Source organism: Octodon degus, unplaced genomic scaffold (assembly GCF_000260255.1).
Source record: "Octodon degus isolate 3935 unplaced genomic scaffold, OctDeg1.0 scaffold00139, whole genome shotgun sequence".
Lineage (NCBI taxonomy): Eukaryota > Metazoa > Chordata > Mammalia > Rodentia > Octodontidae > Octodon > Octodon degus.
Genome location: NW_004524715.1, coordinates 2,625,787 through 2,633,271, shown reverse-complemented (window position 1 = coordinate 2,633,271; position 7,485 = coordinate 2,625,787). Strand labels below are relative to the sequence as shown.

Here is a 7,485-nt window from a genome sequence, read left to right as displayed (position 1 = left end):
TGAGAAGATATTGTTATATCTTCTTGACTCAATTTTGGTAATTTGTACCTTTCTAGGAATCTTTTCATTTCTCCTGTGTCTTTGATTCTCTGAGAGTGAAGATATTTCAAAGTAACTACTGATGATCTGAATTTCCAGTCTGTAGTAATTTCCCTGTTTTCATTCCTTGTTGTTTGAATTTGAGTTTTTTCTTTCCTCTTTTTGATGAAGTTAGCTATGGGCTTATCAATTTTATTTAATATTTCAAACTACCAGCTTTTTTCATATTGTAAACTCATTTACTGATTCAGCATACACTTCCAGGGTGTGTGTGCACACATTCACACAAGCGCGGAGACTGAACCCAGGACCTCTTGAACTCTAAGCATATGCCCTACCTCTGAGCCCACAATTTGAATGTTGTTAGCCCTCTGGCTTACATCTTGGATTTCAAGCCCTAAACCAGGGTGAAAGTTTAGCACAAATACAGGTAAGTCATCAGTGGTTTCAAATGACCCATTACTGCTCTGGAAGGCAGCACAGTTATCAAAGATGTACTGTACCCCAAAAGTGTGTGTTAGGATCAGATGTATAACTCAGTGGCACAAGCACCTGCCTGGCAAGTGCAAGGTCCTGAGTTCTATTTCTGGTACCTCCCCCCAAAAATATCTGTGTGTTGGTACTGCTCTTACCTGAACCCCACAGTACACAGCCAAAAGAAGTTAGAAGTTGAAGAAAAACAAAATAATAGCAACAAATAAAAAGACTAAATACCCTGTAGGAAAGATCTGAGCAGCTTCTAATGCAAGTTATAAAAATTTTAGGAATTTGTTTCTTTCCCTTTGGTTGCTTCAGAACATGAGCCCATGAGTCATATCCTTAACAGGAGCTGCTCAGCTGCTTGCCATCAGCCAGGTTATCCTTCTGTGCTGGGTTTCAATTGTGCATGACTGCTCTCTCCAGGATAGGAAAAGGAGCTAAAGTTTGAAGCCTGAGTGAATGCACACAATGCCTGAAGTAAGGCTTTCATAAGTCACGTTCCGAAAATGTGCATCTTCTATCATCTCCTTGAATTCTTCCTGAGATGGGAACTTTCAGATACTCTCTACAAGGTAATGTTAGGACTTCCAGTCTTCTGCAATGACCTTTTCTAGGACAGGGATGACCTGGAAACTATATAGATCATAAACCCTGGGTATGAGAGGATTGTTTACTTGGCTAAACTACAGGCACAGAAATCATCCTCCTGGCTCAGGACCCAATAAGCTTCTTGGAGTGCCTGATCAATGTGTGTGACATTCCAGATCCCAAAGGCAATGACATAAATACCAATTCTGTGATCATCAAAGGGCAGTTCTTCAGCATCTACCAGTATCCATGCAAGTCCAGCCTTGTATCCTTGGTCAAAGTCTTTCTTCTGTCCCACATTTAACATCATCCTGTTGATGTCACAGATTATGACATGGGAACCACACAAGGAATCGTCATTCTGTTACTTTTTGGCAATTTCTTCCCAGGATAAATTTTGTTAGACCTTTAACTGCCTCTTCTGCTTTCTTTGATACTGTTTCTGAACATAATTAGGAACTGGAATGCAATGTCACCTGTGTCTCCTGCAACATCAAGCAGTTGAGTCCCAGGGAATGGGTTCATCTTCCACAGCAGCATATCTTTCCAGACATGATATCATTTATCAAGTCATACTTCTTAGCCACACTTTCAAAAACTTGATAGACTTTGCCCCCATTCTCCTCCTCCAACACAGTCTCAAACCCGAAGTGTGTTTCTGTTGTGTGCTTCTCTTGAGATAAGAGCCGCACACCCACTGAGGTGGTGGGCAAGGAGCTATGAAGCCATTGGGGCCTGCTGGTTCGTATCAATTGCGACCATCCCCAGCTACAGTAACTCCATAGAACACAGCTCCTGGGGGCTGCCACCTTGACAGTTAGGTAACATGGGCAAGAAACAGCTTTTTGATTCATTAATTCTTTGTATTATTTTCCTGGTCTCAACTGCATTAATTTCTGCTCTAATCTTTATAATTTCCTCCCATCTTTGGGCTTTGGGTTTGGTTTGCTCTTCTTTTTCTATATGCTTGAGGTGCAGCATTAGGGTATTTATTTTTTTCATTCTGTTTTCCTAATGTGAGTTCATAGCTATACATTTTCCTCTAAGAACTGCTTTCATTGCATCTCACAAATTGTGATAAATAGTGTTTGAATTTTTGTTGAATTGTAGATAGTGTTTAAATTCTTGTTTAATTTCATCTGTAACTCATTGGTTTCTGAGGAAGGTATGCTTTAATTTCCTTGTGTTTATGAGGGTTTTTTTTTTGTGTTTTCTTTTGTCATTAGTTTCTAGTTTCATTGCACTGTGGTCAGATAATAGACATGGGAAAATTTCAGTTTTCTTGCATATACTTAAGCATACTAGTATGTGGTCTATTAAGAAAATAGTATGTGGTCTATTTTAGAAAACTTCCCATGTACAGCTGAAAAGAATGTGTGTTAGGAGGTGGTTGGGTGGAGCACTCTGTAAATGTCCACCAAGTCCACCTGTTCAAAGGTCTGGTTCAGTTCTGCTACCTCTTTGCTATTTTTTGTTTTTTGTATTGACAGTGTACAGGGTCTTACTGTGTAGATCAGACTTGTAGTGATCCTCCTGTTTATGGCCTCACAAGTGCTGGGATTATAGGCACTCACCACCATGCTCAGTCTCAATCACTGTCTCAGCATGCCCCAGGGGCCAGGCTGGCATGGTAGGCTAGGGGATTGAACTCCTGACTCCTGGGTCTGCCTAAGCAGGTGCTTTAATCTGCTGAGCTATTTGGCTGGCCCTTCTTCTTTGCTAATTTTTTGTCTGCTTGACCTATCTTTTTGGGATAAAGTGGTTTTAAGGTCTCCTGTTAAGATTGTGGTATTGGATAGTAGATTTTTCATGTCCATTAAGCTTTGTCTTATATAGTTGGGTGCTCTTGTGTTTGATGTGTACATATTTATGACTGTTACCTCTTCCTCTTATATTTTTCCCCTAACCAATATATAGTGGCCTTCTTTATTTCATTTGATAATTCTTGGTTTGAAGTTCAGATTGTCTGCAAACAGGATTGCTACCTCTGCTTTTTTCTGAGGTCCCTGGGCATGTAGTATTGTTTTCCATCCTTTGACTTTTAGCCTGTGAATTTATGAGTTAAGTGTGTTTCTTGTATACAATCTCTTGTTGGATTTTGCTTTCTAATCCACTCTGCTGGTGTATTTCTTTTAATTGGAGGATTGAGTTCTTTTACATTGATGGCTATAATTGAGCTATATGGATGTATATGTGACATGTTATTTACCTGCTGTTGGTTATTTATTTTTCTCATGCATCTATTTGCCTTATTTGGTTCTTTTTTCCCATTCTTGTTCATTTATGGATTTGTGTTCATTTTGATCCCTTTCTAGAATATCTTTTAGTAGTCTGTGTAGGTTGGCTTGGTCATCTTGAATTTCTTTAGTTGTTCTTTATCATGGAAGTATTTCACTTCTCCATTATACTTGAAAGAGAGTTTTGCAGGGTATATCAGTCTGGGTTGGAATTTGTTTGCTTGCAAGACTTGAAGTACTTTGCTCCATGCTCTTCTTGACTTGATGGTTTGTGAAGAGAAATCTGTCATTATTCTGATGTGTTTTCCTTTAAAGGCAATCTGTTTCTTTTCTCTAGTGGCTTTTAATATACTGTTCTTGTGCTGAATTTCTGAAATCTTGACTATTATATGTCTGGGTGTGTTTTTAAATGGGTTGATCTTATTTGGAGTTCTATATGCCTCGGTTACCTGAATGTCAGATTGTTTCCCTATATTTGGGAACTTTTCTGCTATTACTTCTGCCCATATTCTTTTTGTATCATTTGTGTTAACTCCTTCTTTCTCATTGATGCCTATTAGTCTTATGGTGTTCATCTTTGCATCATCTTGCAGATGTTGTATTATTATTTCCTGCATCCTAGTTGTTTTCAAGAGATCTTTTCTTACCTTTTCACTAGCTGCAATGGTGTCTTCAAGTCTGAAAGTGTATCTTCACTTTCATTCAGATGGTTTTGCCAACTTTTAATTAAGTTTTCAATTTCTTGAATATCACTTTGAATCTGTTTCATACATTCTATTTCTTTCCTATGTTGCTCATTCTAAGTTTCCATCATTTTTCTATTCTCCTCTATTTTTTTAAATCAGTGTCTTCTTTAGAAGCACTTAGTAATTATTTCATTATAGTTATCTTTTTTTTTTACTTCAGAGATTATTTCTCATCTGATTTCCTCTATACCTTTCTGAGGTTGTTTCTTTACTTCAGATGCTTTTATTTCAGAGATTTAATGTGTGTCACTTCCTATTTCTTGTATGCTAGTGTCTCCTACATTTGTTCTGGGTAGGCTTGGGGCCTGAAAATGCATTTTGTTCCTTTTCTTTGTCATTTTGTATAGCATTGTCCTCTGATCTTCGGTGTAGAGCTTTGTTTCAGTTATTATCTGAGCACCTACCAATATTATTACCAAGAGAGATTATGTGGTTAAGGAAGCTAGTTTTCTATTTATAGTGCTACATTAACAACCTTAATAATGGGTAATGAGATTTAGCAATTGACAAACTTTTAAAATGAATGGGTTGATATTTTAAACCATAGCAGCAAACATTATGACTGTATAGCTAAGCAGATATTAAATTGGGCATTTGTATTTAAATTAGTTCCCCTAAGTTCCATTTGATCACCTCCTCTTGATGATCGTGCAGTCTTTCAGGCAGACTAGTTCATCCCAGTCAACGTGTTGCCCCCTCTCTTTATTGAGAGAGAGGATTCTTTCATAGATATGGGTCTAGCAGTGTGCCTCAGCTTACTGGGTCCAGATCTGCCAAGTTTGGTCTCATCAGCTGGCCCTGTCTTGGGTCTGGTTGTTGCACTTGGTTTCTTTCTGCTATAGCCCATGGCAGTGTACCTGCTGTGTTCCACTGCCAAGATGTTCTGTTCATGAATTAGCTGGCTGGGTCTCATGCCTAGCTTCTCTGCAGGGAGTTCTGTTGCAGGCTCCCAAATCTCCTCCACTGGAGGAGGTTTACATGCCGGGCCAGTCCACTGGAGGAGATTTCTGGTGGCCTGTCCCACATGCTAGGCCTGTCTGCTGGATTTGAAAAAATCTTTATCCATGCTTTGCTTTGCTTTTTAGGATGTGGTTGATCTAGAGTAAGCTTTAGGGAGTGTGTGTGAGAGCTTCCTGCCACCCTGTGCCAGCAGGATCTGTGCAGGCCAAGCCCAGGTGCAGCGTGGGTGAGACACTTTTCCACCCCCTTGGAACTCCCCACCACTTCGCACCCACCCAATCCCCACCTGCCAAGAGATAACTTCTGCTACATTCTTGGGACCCCCAAATCCAGCCCTAGCCCAGGCCAAGTGAGTGTGTGGGAGAGCTTCTAGCTACTCTGTGCTGGTGGGACCTGTCTGGTCCAAGCCCAGGCACAGCGTGGGTGAGACCATCTTCTACCCCTTGGAACCCCACACCCCCAGCACTCCACAGTCCCCCCACTCATGCCCAGTGAGTGAGAACTTCTGCCATGTTCTCGGGACCCCCAGATCCAAGCCTTGGCCCAGGCCCAGTGAATGTGTGGGAGAGCTGCCTCTCCCCCCTACTCCACCTTGTCCCCTCCAGAATCAGCTCAGGCCTGGCATACAGTCCTGGGGTGAAACTGCAGCTGTAGTCCCTGCAGAGAGAGTAGGGGATAGAACAACCGAGTTAGTCCAGGAGCAGAACATCTTCCCAGAGGGGCACAACAGGTTCACGCTCGAGGCAGGAGCAAAAAGGAGCTGAGCATAGAAGCCAGACCCAGGCTAGGCACAGATGGATAAATTATAACTTTGTAGATCTGCACCTGAATTTCAGTACATGCTAAGGTTATAATGGCACCAAAGCTCTACAACAAAGATCAGACAGTGCTATACAAAATGGCAATGAGAAGGAGCAAAATACAATCTCAGACCCCAAGCCCACCCATAACAAGTGCAGAGCACACTAGCACAGAAAAAATTGGGATTCACACAGCTGAAATCAATGAATCAACAGCTTCTGAAATACAGAAACAACTGCTGAAAGGTATAGAGGAACTTAGATTGGAAATGAAAAAAGAAATCCCTGAATTAATAACATTTGCAGTAAGAATCAAAGGCAGAAACATATGGAGGAAACCCAATGTCCAGTCAGAACAAGTGCAGAGGACACTAGCTCAGCTGAAATGTATGAATTAATAACCTCAAAAGTAAATAAGCAACAGCAGAAAGTCATAGAGGAACTCAGAGTGGAATTATTTTCTGAAATAAAAAAGGAATTCTCTGAACTCATAGCATCTGAAGTAAAGAATCAAATACAGATACATAGGGAGGAAACCCAATTTAAAAAAAAAAACTCTGCAGTAAAAGAATTAATAACTGCTTCTAAAGAAGACATTGACAAAAAAATAGGAGATTAGAAAAATGATAGATTCCTTGAATGAGCAATACAGGAAAGAATGCATGAAGCAGGGTCAAAGAGCTATAGAGGAACTTAAAATCTCAATCATAAACTTGCAAAACCATTTGAAAGTGAAGACAAGAGTTTCAGATCTTGAAGATGCTGGTGCAGCTAGTGCAAAGATTAGAAAAGATCTCTTAAGAACAACTAGGGTGCAGGAAAAAATAATTCATCACTTGCAAGATGATGGAAAGATGAACAATGTGAAACTAATAGGTATCAATGAGAAAGGAGGAGTCAATACAAATGACATTAAAAAAATATTGGCAGAAGTAATAGCAGAAAACTTCCCAAATATGAGGAAACAATCTGACATTCAGATAACTGAAGCATACATAATGCCAAGTAACCTCAACCCAATTAAACACACACTGAGGCAAGTAATAGTCAAGATTCCAGAAATTCAGCTCAAGAATAATATACTGGAGGCCATGAGAGAACAAAAGCAGATCACGTTAAAAGGAAAACCCATCAGAATTATGGCTGATGTCTCTTCACAAACCATGAAGGCAAGAAGAACATGGAGCAGAGTACTTCAAGTCCTCTATGAAAACAAATTCCAGCCCAGATTACTATACTCTGCAAAATTCTCTTTCAAGTTGGATGGAGAATTGAAACATTTCCATGACAAGGACAACTAAGGAATTTCATGATTTCAAAGCCAACACAACACAGGCTACTGAAAAATGTTCTAGAGAGGGACCAAAATGATCAGAACTCCATGAATGAGATCAGAAGCAAACAATGAAATAGGGCAAACAATTAAACACAGGAGAAAAAAGAGTAAACAACGACAGGTAAATAACATGTCAATCGTACGTCAATACATCTCAGTTATAGCCATCAATGTAATTGGACTCAATTCATCAATAAGAGAAATAGACTGGCACAGTGGATTAGGAACAAAATCTAACAATATGCTGTATATAAGAAACACATTTAACTCATGAAGACATTCACAGGTTGAAAGTCAAA

At 39.8% G+C, this 7,485-nt stretch overlaps 1 pseudogene; it reads right to left on the bottom strand.

The window, feature by feature from the left end:
- Positions 1-956: 956 nt before the first annotated feature.
- On the bottom strand, positions 957-1,961 carry LOC101574843 (annotated as a pseudogene).
- Between the last annotated feature and the right edge of the window lie 5,524 nt (positions 1,962-7,485).